This window comes from Oryctolagus cuniculus, chromosome 19, assembly GCF_964237555.1.
Source record: "Oryctolagus cuniculus chromosome 19, mOryCun1.1, whole genome shotgun sequence".
NCBI classification, from domain to species: Eukaryota; Metazoa; Chordata; class Mammalia; order Lagomorpha; family Leporidae; genus Oryctolagus; species Oryctolagus cuniculus.
In genome coordinates this window covers 10169186-10181712 of record NC_091450.1, presented here as the reverse complement: position 1 = coordinate 10181712, position 12527 = coordinate 10169186, and the positions used below count along the sequence as shown (strand labels likewise).

The 12527-nt window shown below is 49.6% G+C and overlaps 1 long non-coding RNA gene and 1 pseudogene across 1 annotated transcript in view; one reads left to right on the top strand and one right to left on the bottom strand.

The window, feature by feature from the left end:
• The window catches only part of ORYCUNV1R-PS1575 (vomeronasal 1 receptor oryCunV1R-ps1575 pseudogene), a 1374299-nt pseudogene that overhangs the window by 542985 nt on the left and 818787 nt on the right, over positions 1–12527 (bottom strand).
• LOC138846908 (uncharacterized) overlaps positions 3496–12527 on the top strand; it is an 86580-nt gene continuing 77548 nt past the window's right edge. Inside the window, exon 1 of the long non-coding RNA XR_011384412.1 lies at positions 3496–4053. This is a non-coding gene — a long non-coding RNA (uncharacterized lncRNA). The remainder of the gene's footprint in view (positions 4054–12527) is intronic.

The window sequence follows — 12527 nt, the reverse complement described above, 5'->3', positions numbered from 1 at the left end:
CAAAGCACTTAGGGACACAGAGAAAGAGAGAGAGTAGAGGGAGAGAGGGAGGGAGGTGGCTAAGTCTGCTGTTGATGTCTGTCCAGGACAGGCACATCCACCTCTTCTGCCCACCGTGTGTCCCCCAAAGGGCTGACAAGGCCCAGTAGAGCTCTCAGCCACACAGACAGATGGCCAGTTAGAGCCCAGGTCACACTGGGGCAGGATACACGTCCCCCACAGTGACCAGGAGAGCAAAGTCCTAGGAATCTACAGTGTTCTGTTTTGATGAATCCTGTTCAGAAAGGCAGGCTACAGGGTCTCAGTCAGGAGCAGGATGACGAAGGGTCAGGGGGCCTAGGGGATGTGGCAGGGAGGAAGCCAGGCAGTGGTGGGTGGGGGGTGGTCCAGGGAGAGTTCTGGACTGTGAATGCTGGGGCTGGTGCACAGGAGAGTGGTGGGCTGCTGCCATCTTGGACTCAGGCACCGGACACCATAGCTGGCCCTCAGAGCAAGGAGACCTGGCTGGGCAACCTCACCCAGACCCCAAGCCGCAGCCCTGGCCCTGTTCCCTTCATCTCCATGTCTCTGCAGCCTAGGGAGCCCTTGCTGGGCTGCAGAGCTTCCTGGGAGTCCGCCGCCTGCTCGTCTCCTCCTCCTGAGTCACCTCTTCTGTTGATTTGCTTTCCTTGCCTTGGAGCTTGACACCATCCAGGAAGAACTAGCACTGTAGGTTCTCAGCTTTACAGGAAATCAAACACACACTTGAGGAGTCTTCCACACCAGCCTTTTGAGAGCTCACCCACTTTTTTTTAATTTATTTGAGAGACAGAGAAGGAAACAGAGCTCTCATTCAGAGGTTCACACGCCAAATACATACAATGGCCAGGCCTGGGCTGAAGCTCTCCCACCAGATGTCAGGGAATTAATGACTTGAACCATCACTGCTGCCTTCCAGGGTGTGCAGCAGCAGGAAGCTGGAGTCAGGAGCCGGCATTGGGAACTGAAGCCAGGCACTGCAATACGGGGTGGGGGTGTTTTAAGCAGAGTCTAATGGCCAGGTCCAGCACCCATCCCTGTGTCTGCCTTTGTCCCTGTGTTGTGACTGACCATACCTCTGTTATAGCTGTCATTGCCATTCTCCTGAAATTCTGCCTTCTGCAACTATATTAAAGAATGACTCCTGAGGCTGGCACTGTGGTGTAGTGGGTTAAAGCCCTGGCCTGCAGTGCCTGCATCCTATAAAGGCACCGCTTCGAGTCCTGGCTTCTCCTCTTCCAATCCAGCTCTCTGCTATGGCCTGGGAAAGCAGCAGAAGATGGCCCAAGTCCTTGGGCCCCTGCACCTATGGGGGAGACCTGGAAGAAGCTCCTTGCTCTTGCCTTCAAATGGGCTCAGCTCCAGCCATTGCTGCCACTTGGGGAGTGAACCAAGGAATAGAAGACCCCCCTCTCTATCTCTCTCTGTAAGTCTGTCTTTCAAATGAATAAAATAAATCTTTGAAGAAAAGAAAAAAAATGGCTCCAGCCCAGTTCACTCTGCACACCCCCACCTTCTGCAGAGCACCTATGCAGAGCAGACACTCACCCCTGCTCTTTTGTTCAACGCAGACCTTCCAGACACCCAAAGGCCAAGCCTGGAGTGGGGGGCCAGAGCCTGCAGCAATCCTAACACGGAGACACACTAAGAAGCAGCCATTCTCAAAGACTTCTAGGGGCCAGCACTGTGACATACTGGGTAAAGCTACCACCTGCAGAGCCTGCAGCCCCTATGGATGCTGGTTCGATTCCCAGCTGCTCCACTTCTGATCCAGTTTCCTGCTGATGACCTGGGAAAGCAACAGAAGATGGCCCAAGTCCTGTGGTCCCTGCAACCATGTGGGAGACCTGGAAGAAGCTCCTGGCTCTCAGCTTTGGCCTGGCCCAGCCCTGGCCATTGCAGCCATTTCAAAATTGAACCAGTGGGTGCAATATTTCTCTCTCTCTTTCTCTCACTTTCTCTGCCTCTCCGTCTCCTTCTCTGTAATTCTGACTTTCAAATAAATAAATGTTAAAAAAAAGAAAAAATAAGACTTCTAAAGGGGCAGGGCCATCCTAGCCAGGAAATTATTCCCTTAAAGGAAAGTTCAGAATGACCAAATATATGTGTTTCAAGATTTGTACACAATCCAAAACTAACCTGAGAGGCTTGCTGGGTTTATGGTGTCTCGTTCATCTGTCTGTGGGCTCCCAACCACACCACACCACTGAGCTGTGGGGTTTTAAAGGTTAAGCCTCTGCATTCTCCTCCCCCCCCCCCCCCCCCCCCCCCCCCCGGTTCCTGGCAGCAGAGGGTGAAATGACCTCATTCATCAGAAGGCCTAGGGGCAAGTTCTGAGACAAAAGGAGATTTGCAAAGTGAAGGCTTCGACTGCCAAGTTTAAATGGAAATGGACAGACACACTCAGAGGATCTAATAGGAACAGTGGTAATTCAGAGGCCGCAAAGGCATCTTGGGGGCACACGGAACCCAGCTGGTGAAGCTCACAGGCCCAGGACCAGCAATCTGTTAAGGAAGGAGGATGCCACTGCACTGGCCTGAAATCCAGGCTCCCCCAAACCAGGGAACACACAATATTCTGGTTCCCCAGCACTGCAGGTTTTACAGTTTGCAAAACCCAATAAGACACCCCACAGTCCACGTGGTTGTGTCTATTCTAAGTCCAATGGCTTCTCACTCTCTTGCTGTTCCCATGAGCCACACAGTGTCTTTGTGTGCATTTCCTAATGGACAGGTACACAGCCCAACCGCCCATAACAGACGCAGGGACTTCAGGCAGACAGGGAGCCACCTTCAGGAATTTGAGTTAAAACGTTCTGCCTGCCAAGCAGGGCTCCTCTTGGGAGAAGCCATTCTGGACCCCCAGGGTCTGGCCACCTCAGCCCTTGGTGCACAACCTGGGATGGCTCCAGAGTCAGCAGCTGTCTCACCCCAGGGTGTGGGGGAGGCAGGGCCAGGGTGGGGACCAGAGAGCCCTGGAGCCTCGCACCTGCACCTGCCCAGTGAGTGACAACCTGCTGCTGGTCTTCCAATCCCATAACTGTCTTTTGACTGGCATTGAGTGAAAGTTCAGTAAGCAGACCTCGGCGATTACTCTTTCTTTTTCTTTTTTTCTTTTCTTTTCTTTTTTTTTTTTTTTTTTTTTTGATATGCTGAAGCTGTAGGTGGCGGTCCCCTTTCTCCAACTGACAGCCCAACCCTGAGGATTCTTTCCAACTTTTGGGGGTCATTAAAGGAGGAGGGCGGTTCAACTACAGAAAAGAACACCTGAGGACTGTGGGACACCCCCCTCCCCACTCCAAGAGATCGGACTTGGGGGAAGAACCATGCGTGCACCTCACACAGCTGCCACCAGGAGCTGCAGGATTCACACCTGGTCCAGCTCCTGGACGCGCCACTAGAGGGCGCGCTATGGCCGCCCCGCCCTGTCCGTTTCAGGTGGGGCGGCCGCGCCTCCTCGGGCCCATTCACCTCCGCCCCGCCCACCTCTGCCGGCGCAGTCCCCACTCCCAGGGCAGCGTCTCCTCAGCCACCCCGCCCGGGACACCCGCCTGGCGTGGGCCACGCCCACTCCGGCTCGGCCCGCCTCCTTCGGGTCCCCTCCGGCTGCCTCGGATTGGGCCGTCCCGTCCACCAAGCCCCCAGGCCCCGCCCAGCAGGCCGCCTCGGGCGGAGCGCCCCGCCCAGTCGGGGGGACCCGGGCCACGCCCACTCCGCCCGCCGCGCGCCTCTCCGGTGGGGCCGCCCGGTCCCGCCCCTGTCGTTCGCTCCGGCAGTATTAGGCGGCTTTCTCGTTCTTCGCGGGCTGCGGACACCTGAGCTTTGACTTTTGAGTGGCGGAGACCGGCGCGGGGCACTCTCATGCAGATGGCCGAGGACCCTCGAGGGCTCGTCAGGCGCGCCCCGGCGCCCCCGCCGCCCGGAGTCCGGAGACCTGGAGGCGCCGCCAAGTCGTCCCGCGCTCACCAGCCGGCGGCTGCAGCCACGTCGCGGGGTCCCGAGGAGATGAGCCGGCTCACGGAGAGCACCTACCGGGTGAGGCTGGGGGCTGCGGCACAAGGCGGGGATGAGGGTCGGGGGCGTCGCTGGGAGGCCTCGGGACCCCGAGAGGCGCCAGGGCTGGGGTCGCTCGGACACCCCCGCGCCGTCCCTTTGGAGCCCGCGGCGCGGAGTCCACTCTTGGGGAAGGTCCTGCCCGCCGGTCCCCGCGGTCCCTCCTGGCTCTGGGGCGCCCCGCGCGAGCCGCTCTCCCCTCCCCGCACCCACCCCGCGCCATAGTTTCGGGAGTCCGAGGAGGCGAGGACCATGCTGGCCCGGCCGCCCCGGGGTTCGGCCCTCTGAGTCCCAAGGGCCCAGCTCCGGTTTCCACCCAGGAAGGCGGGGCGAGTCGAGTGTGCCTGAAGACGCCCCCGGCCCTGGGGAGGGGGTGGAGGCTGGAGCGGCCCCCGTGGCCCTGAGCCGAGCCTCGAGTGTGTAGGTCGGGGATTCTGTGGGGTGCTTGGAGGTAGCGAGCACCCGAGGTTTTAATAAAATTGCCCGGAGTTGAAAGAATGCGTTGATGGTTGGTCTCTGAACGTGCGTGTGTTAGAATATTTTTCCAGACGCAGGCATAGGGTTAGCGGCCAGTTTAAGCACTTATAAATGAATTTCAGTTGAAATAAGAGATGTGTTTAATCATCTACTATTAATAGAATACAAAACAACTTTTATTTTAATTCAGCCTGGGCTTATTGAACCCGTGAGACTTGAAAGTTCTCGAAATTCATCCGGAGCCACAATTTAAGGCCCACCGTTTGGTCCTTTTTATGGATTTTTTTTCTACCCCTTCAGCTGAGTTTGTGAAGTCTGAGTGAGTTCCTGAAATCAGAGGGCTTTTTTGACTTTTACTGGATAAGAATAAAAAGCATGAAAATGTTTTCATAATCTCTGTTAAAGTCCAAAAGATTTCCCTTCATCCAATATGAATTATACTTTCGAGGTAGATGGGGTAGACACTGTTGGCCATGTTTTGGGGACTATGGCCACAAGCTGTCCCTTATTTGTGTACTTCTTTAATTTGAAGGATAAACCCTTATATTTGTATTGAGGTTGCTAATATTTAATCCTGAGGAAGTGGGGGCAGGAGGTGGGGCTGCTGCCCAAGTGTCTCAATAAAATAGTCTCACTCCCACTAGGCTCAGAGTTGGGGAGCAGTGGTCTGTCTTTAAGGAAGACCTGTAATTGGGGAGTGCAGATTTTTGCACATTTGAGGTGGGGTTCAAGTCTCCTGTGGAGTAGGGGAGCACCCCTGAACCCAGAGTGCTCCCCTCCACTGCCTCCTGGCACCCAGCCTGTTTACCTTCCTCATGGGAGCTGAGGTCAGTTGGAGAGGGACAGTCATACTCAGCCAGCGCTCACCTTTGCTCCTTCCCCACCTCTTCCTGACTTTTGCTTTTGGTGATGACTCCTGGCAGGAGCTGTACTTGAGGCACAAATGCCAGCCGCTTTGTCCTGTCACATTACTCAGAGAACGAGGACAGGAGGCAGACAGTGTAGGCTTCATCATCTTGGTCATTCATATTTGTCAGCATTGCCGGTCTTTATAAATGGCTTTTGTGCTTTGAAAGATTGCACTGCACTGAAGATCTGTGCCTTAGTGCCTGGTGCTCCCAGGTGTTTGGAGGCATGCTGAAAGCTAAGTGTTAGCTGGGTTTAATCACCGTTTCCTCATTGATGTTTTGGGTCACATTTTTGTGTGTGTGGACGTGCTGTGAAAGAAGTGAAGGCTGCTAGCCCTTGCCTGAGCTGTGATGGAAGTGTGTGATACAGGCTCACAGGTCTGTTTGGAAGCCTGAAAAGCCTTTCTTTTCTTTCTTCTTCTTTTTTTTTTTTTTTTTTGACAGGCAGAGTGGACAGTGAGAGAGAGAAAGGTCTTCCTTTTTCCATTGGTTCACCCTCCAATGGCTGCTACGGCCGGTGCACTGCAGCCAGCGCACTGTGCTGATCCGAAGCCAGGAGCCAGGTGCTTCTCCTGGTCTCCCATGCGGGTGCAGGACCCAAGGACTAGGGCCATCCTCCACTGTACTCCCGGGCCACAGCAGAGAGCTGGACAGGAAGAGGAGCGACCGGACAGAATCCAGTGCTCCGACGGGGACTAGAACCTGGTGTGCTGGTGCTGCAGGCAGAGGATTAGCCTATTGAGCCATGGCGCTGGCCTGAAAAACCTTTCACCACCACCTCATTGGGTTCTTCCCTGCCTATCCCCCACCTGCAGTGATCAAAACTGGAAGCAATTCATGGTTAATACGGCAAAAATCCACTGGCAGTGTGGGTGCATGGAGCTGTCTTAAAAAGGAACTTCCTTCATGTTACCTAGCAATCGACAGTGTTTTACTACTAGAAACACAACCTTAGCAGGTGCGGTTACAAAAGCCCCCTACAAGTGAGATTTTATGACTTGCCAGAATGCGTTTTAGATTTTTTTTAAATACTCAAATTTCTCCAGCTTTGGAATAAAGGACTAAATTCTTTAGAGAAAAAGGAGGGCTCATAAAGGAGTGTGACCCTTTGCTGTCAGTCTGAGGTATCCTTAAACATACACAGTTGCTGAGTTTTATCATATGCATACTTTACAGATGATTCATGGGGAGCCATGCTCACTCCCAGGAGGATGTGTTTTACTACTTGACATAGAAATAGCATGGTGATAGGCCCCAATATGTCAAGTAATGTTATCGTTGATAGGTAGAGTTCAGGAGAAGGTCCCTCCCCTTTGCTACACTGTAGTCTATAGTATGCCAATAATTTGCCTTCAAAAGCTTGCTCATATTTTTTGCATGGTTTTCTGATGAGTATATGCTTTAGTGGTAGAGGAAGAAGTTCAAAAAACTCCTTAATTCAGGGTAGCCACAGCCTTCCTAGAAGTTCGAACTGTTAAAGTTTGAGGAAGTTGAGCAAGAATGGGTGTGGTGTCATCACTGGGATGCCCTAGCTACATTAATCTTGCAGAACAGTGAGTGAAAGGCAAAAGGACACAGGTCTCTGAATGTCACCATCTCAAGGAGGTCCTAACAATGCTTATCTAAAATCCCAGACAACTACCTCTGTCTTCCCAGCCCCAAAGTGGACTCCACCAGAGGGAGAGTTTTGTTCTGTTGCATTCCAAGCACCCAGATCAGTAGTGGGCCTGTGTATTCACTGCACGAATACAATTTATTTAGTTAGTTTCCTGTGCTGAGTTCTGGGCTCCTTCCCTTGACTCTTTGCAAAGAGTTCCCTTTCATTCTAAGTGGACATCAGCACTGGGGGTGGATCTGTATTTTGTTTGCTTGCTTGTCATTCTTAGATTGAGAAACAGGCCTTGGGTCTGTGAGTGCCCAGCTTTCACATGCCACTCAACACACCAGTCCTCCAGACTAATTTGCTTTCGAGGGACCAGCCCATGCAGAAACCATGCTTGTATACCTTTTCATTACTGGGACAGTTAAGATGTCACTGAAGTGTTTTTTTTTTTTTGTCATTCTGTCAATTTATCATCATTGGGATGATTTAAATGACCCTTTTAATAAGAAAATTAAGCGCAATTGTTTTTTCTGTCAGGTAAAGTGAGCAGTCTGGGCATGGGTATTAGGTTTGTTCCATGGTTTTATCCTTTCTCAACTTGGGTATAATGGGAGATGTGTAGGATTAAGTCTGGCGTGGCTGGTTCCTGAGTGGACAGTGATGACAGGTATAGCAAGTAACACTTTTAAGAGCTCTTAGTTATGTTTATCACTGTAGCCATATGCAGCTTGTTATCTTCATCTTTTTTCTGAATGCTGCTACTTCAGCTGTGTTGAAGATAAGATGGGGTTTGCAGAGGCCCAGGCAGCTTGCCCTTGGCTCCATGAGGGCTAAAAAGGGTGGGCGCCAGTGAGAATGAGGTACCAGGCCTCAGCAAGAACGGTCGTCAGATACAGGATATTAAACGGAACAGCCCAGTACTTTACTTTTAGTCTGATAAATGAAGATATATAAAGCCAAACGATGGGCTGCTTTTCCTGTCATAAACATTTCTTTCTTGACTGGAAAGGGGTTTTGGAATCTTAAAAACATTGTGGGGAAGCCTGGGAAACTGGGACCACTTGGACAGGTGACACTGTTCACGAGTTTCAGGTGCTTTTGAGTTTATATTTGTGACGTTATTTCAGTATTTGGCATTCTTTTTTTTTTTTGGCCTTATACAGACTGTCAAGGGGAACCTAATGTGCATGGAATTGCAACAAATTGAATTTTTATTTTCTTTAGCATCCCACACAGCTATTTATTCTGCAGTTAAGAAGTAAATGTTATAAAAACTGCACAAACATTATCTGTTGACACATGGAAATACACTTGTATTTTAAAACCCTGTGGATCTATAGTATACATAAGGAATGTTTAAGTATATAGAGATAAATTGTCACAAAGTGAATACACCTGTGTAAATGCACCCAGACCAAGAGGTGGACCGTAACCAGCCCCCAAGGTCCCTCATGCCACCTTCCATCCACTACACCTGTTCCAAGGGTGGCTACTCTCTCAACTCCTAGATTTGTCTACTTTTTTTAAAATAAATTTGAAATAATATACAAGTTACTTTTAAAGATTTATTTATTTGAAAGGCAGAGTTGAGAGAGAGAGAGACAAGACAGAAATCTTCTAACCTGGTTAACTCCCCAGATGGTTGCAACAGCTAGGGCTGATTCAGGCCAAAGCCAGGAGCTAGGAGCTCCATCCAGGTCTCCCTTATGAGTGGCAGGGGCCCAAGCACTTGGGCCGTCTTGCACTGCTTTGCCAGGCACATTAGCAGGGAGCTGGATCAGAAGTAGAGCAGCTGGGACTCAACAGTGCTCATACGGGATGCTCGTGTTGCAGGTGGCAGCTTAACCCCCTGTGCTACAGTGCCAGCCCGTTGTTTGTCTTTCACCCAGGGTGCTTGTCAGATGCACCTCTGGTGATGGAGCAATCGTAGTTCATTCATTCTTGTTGCTCTGTAGGTCATGTTCTACTGTGTGACTACATCACAGTCGAGCCACTTGTTGGCCACTTGAATTACTGCTCCAGAAGGCTGTGAATAGTGCCCTGTGAACATTCTAATATGCATGTGGATGAGCATGGGCTCCCATTTTTCCTGGGCATATACATAGGAGTGGATTTGCTGGATATGGGTGCTTTAGTTAGGAACTCCCTGGCAGTTTTCCAAAGTGGTTGCACCAGCTGGCATTCCTACCAGCGGCCTACAGAGAGTTCTGGTTGCTCCAGACTTTGCCAGCAGCTATTATTTTCCATACATGTGTGCAAATAAAAATTTAAGTTAGAGCCAAAACAAAACTGCCCTGGGCCTGTTGGTGATGGACTGTTTCTCTGTTGGATACCTGCAGCCTTGGTGGGGCCTGCCTGGAGATCTTTCATTTTTCAACTCAGAAGACAGAGCCAGGATCTAGCGGCTGTGGCTCTGCATGTGGATTTGTGTACTCTCTAGAGTAAAGCATAAACTTTAGTTTATTAGACTGTCAAACTAGCCGGGCTCAGCACATCAAAGAGTTTTGGTATGAAGGGACGTTGAGGGCATAGCTAAGCCTATTTAAGCAGTTACAAGTGAACTGAATTTTCTTCTTAATTGATTATTAATAACTTTGCCTGTCTTTTTATGTAACTTTTCTTGAAAATGTACCTACTATACTGTTAAAGGCACAACAGGCTAGTTTTAAACAAGACTGTCAGTGAGTTACAGTTTAATCAAAACTAGAATTTTCTTTTTTTAAAAAAAGATTTATTTACTTTTATTTGAAAGTCAGAGTTACACCACAGAGAGGAGAGGCAGAGAGAGAGAGAGGTCTTCCATCTGATGGTTCACTCCCCAATTGATCACATCCGCCAGAGCTGCACCGATCTGAAGCCAGGAGTCAGGAGCTTCTTCTGGGTCTCCCACATGGGTGCAGGGGCCCAAGGAGTTGGGCCATCTGCTGCTGCTTTCCTGGGGCATAGCAGAGAGCTGGATAGGAAGAGGAGCAGTCAGGACTTGAACCGGTGCCCATATGGGATGCTCACACTTCAGGCCAGGGTGTTAACCCGCTGCATCACAGCACCAGCCCCCAAACTAGAATTTTCTGAAAGATTTGTTCTTTTTCCACCCAGTTAGATTATAACTGAACATGATTGTGAAAAAGTCCCCAGAATTAACCTTCCAGCCTCTCCCACAGTCATTCATAGGTTGTTACACATATTTAATCTTGGAGGTTTTTTAAAACCTTTTCTCTGGGACTGGCACTGTGGTTTTGAGGGTAAAGCCTCCATCTGTGGAGCTGACATCCCATATGGGCTCTAGTTCGAGTCCCAGCTGCTCTACTTCTGATCCAGCTCCCTGCGAATGTGCATGGGAAAGCAGTAAAGGATGGCCAAGTCCTTGGGCCCATGTACTCGTGTGGGGGACCTGGAAGAAGCTCCTGATTTTGGATCAGCCCAGCTCTGGCCAATACAACCATTTGGAGAGTAAACCAGCCTTTCAAATACATAAATGTTTTTAAAAAACACTTTTTTCTCTAATACTGTAGTATTTCCCAAATCTCGATGAAAAGGTACACTGGAAATAATACCCAGCGTCCCACCACCCAGAGATAACACGCTCATTGCTGTACCCTGTGTCAGTCTCTATTCTGTACTTCCTCATTCTGTGACACCACGGCACTCTGTTCTCCATCAAGATTTGTGTGGATAGATCCTTGCCAGTTCTTTGCTGTGAAGTGGGTATCATTGCAGGTAAATGCTTTGCCCAAACCCATGATGTTTTTCCTTAAGCAAAATACCTAGATGGAGGCTGCAGATCAAAGGGTTGGCACGTTTTATTTTTCTAATTTATTTATTAGAGAAAGAGCGAGCTGCTGGTTTACCCCCCAGATGACTGCTGTAGCTAGGGCTGGACCAGAGCAGGAGGTAGTTCAGTCCAGGTCTCCCACGTGGTGACAGGAACCCAGCTGCTTGAGCTGTCCCAGGGTCTTCATTAGCAGTAGGCTGGAGTCAGTGGCCATGGAGCAAGCCCAGGCTCTCCCATCAGGGAAACGGGCACCTTAACCACTAGGCTAAATGTCTGCTCCTAGTAGGTACATTTTAAATCACAGTTATTCCACATTGCAAAATTCCGCCCCCCCCCCCAGAATACAATACAGCTCTAGAGTTTTTTGCACCAAAATAAATTCTACTTTTTGATTACACTTTCTATGAACTTTTTGAATCATCAACAGGTGCACCAAATGATACTATGGTCTGAGCTGTATAAGAGCAGCCTTCCTCCAAACTCTGATCAGTTAAGTAGATCTTGTAAAAACCACCTCTTTTTATGCCCCGTGGGAGATGTGGGTGTGTGCACACATATATATATTCTTTCTCTGTCCCTCTCTCTCTGGATTTTGGCCAGCACACTACTGGGCTTGATTTTCTCCATGAACTTAGAATAAGGACAGCACTGTGGCCTTTCAGACCCAAGTGCTTCTCTCCTTATTTTCCCCAGCCTTGATTTTATGTTTAACACTTTCCTGACCCTGAGTCTCTTCCAGGTTTATCGCTGTTTTAATGCCTGAATATTCTGATTGTTAACAGCTTCCTCAAACTTTTGTGATAAAGGTGAGGCCTCTGGGAATGAGATAAAATGTTTCTCTTTCAAAAAATCAAAAATAAACGGAAGCCTTAGCAGAATGTGTGGAGTAAAATACATGAATATGGCTCCACTTGGAGGTCTGAGCTGAGCCATGTGCACAGCCTCCTGGAGCTGGGTGCAGTGGCACCGAGATGAGTTTTGTTGCCTGAACTGTTTATTTGGTGCTTTGGAGGCTAAAACAGTTCCTGAGCAGCAGCAAGGATAGTATCAAGCTGGCTGTGTGTGGTTATGTGCCAGGCAGGAGGGAGAGGGGGACTGCCTGCTCTCCACCTTTTAGATTGTTTACTTTGTTTTTCTTTTATGTGAATGGGCTACTTTTATAATGTTTTACCTGGAAGAAGTAGAAATGATGTATGTAATTTCCATTTCATTGGGTAAAAAAGTTTTAACTACTCTAAAATTTGCCTTTTTGTACTTCTGTGTTGTAAATTAGCCTTTGAGAGGTAAACCTTACACTTTCTTTTTTTAGATTTATTTATTTATGTGAAGTCAGAGTTACACAGAGAGAGGAGAGGCATAGAGAGAGAAGGAGATCTTCCATCTGGTTCACTCCCCCGTCCGCCGCAATGGCCATTACACCAATCCGAAGCCAGGAGCTTCCTCTGTGTCTCCCAAGCGGGGTCAGGTGCCCAAGGACTTGGGATATCCTCCACTGCTTTCCCAGGACACAACAGAGAGCTGGGTAGGAAGTAGAGCAACCAGGATTCTAACCAGCACCCATATGGGATGCCAGCACCGCAGGCGGCGGCTTCACTCGCTTTGCCACAGCGCTGGCCCCTACAGGTTCTTAATTCTCAAGTCTGAGAGTACATTTTTAACATTTACTAACCCAAGACTACAAATGCAACAGGAAATT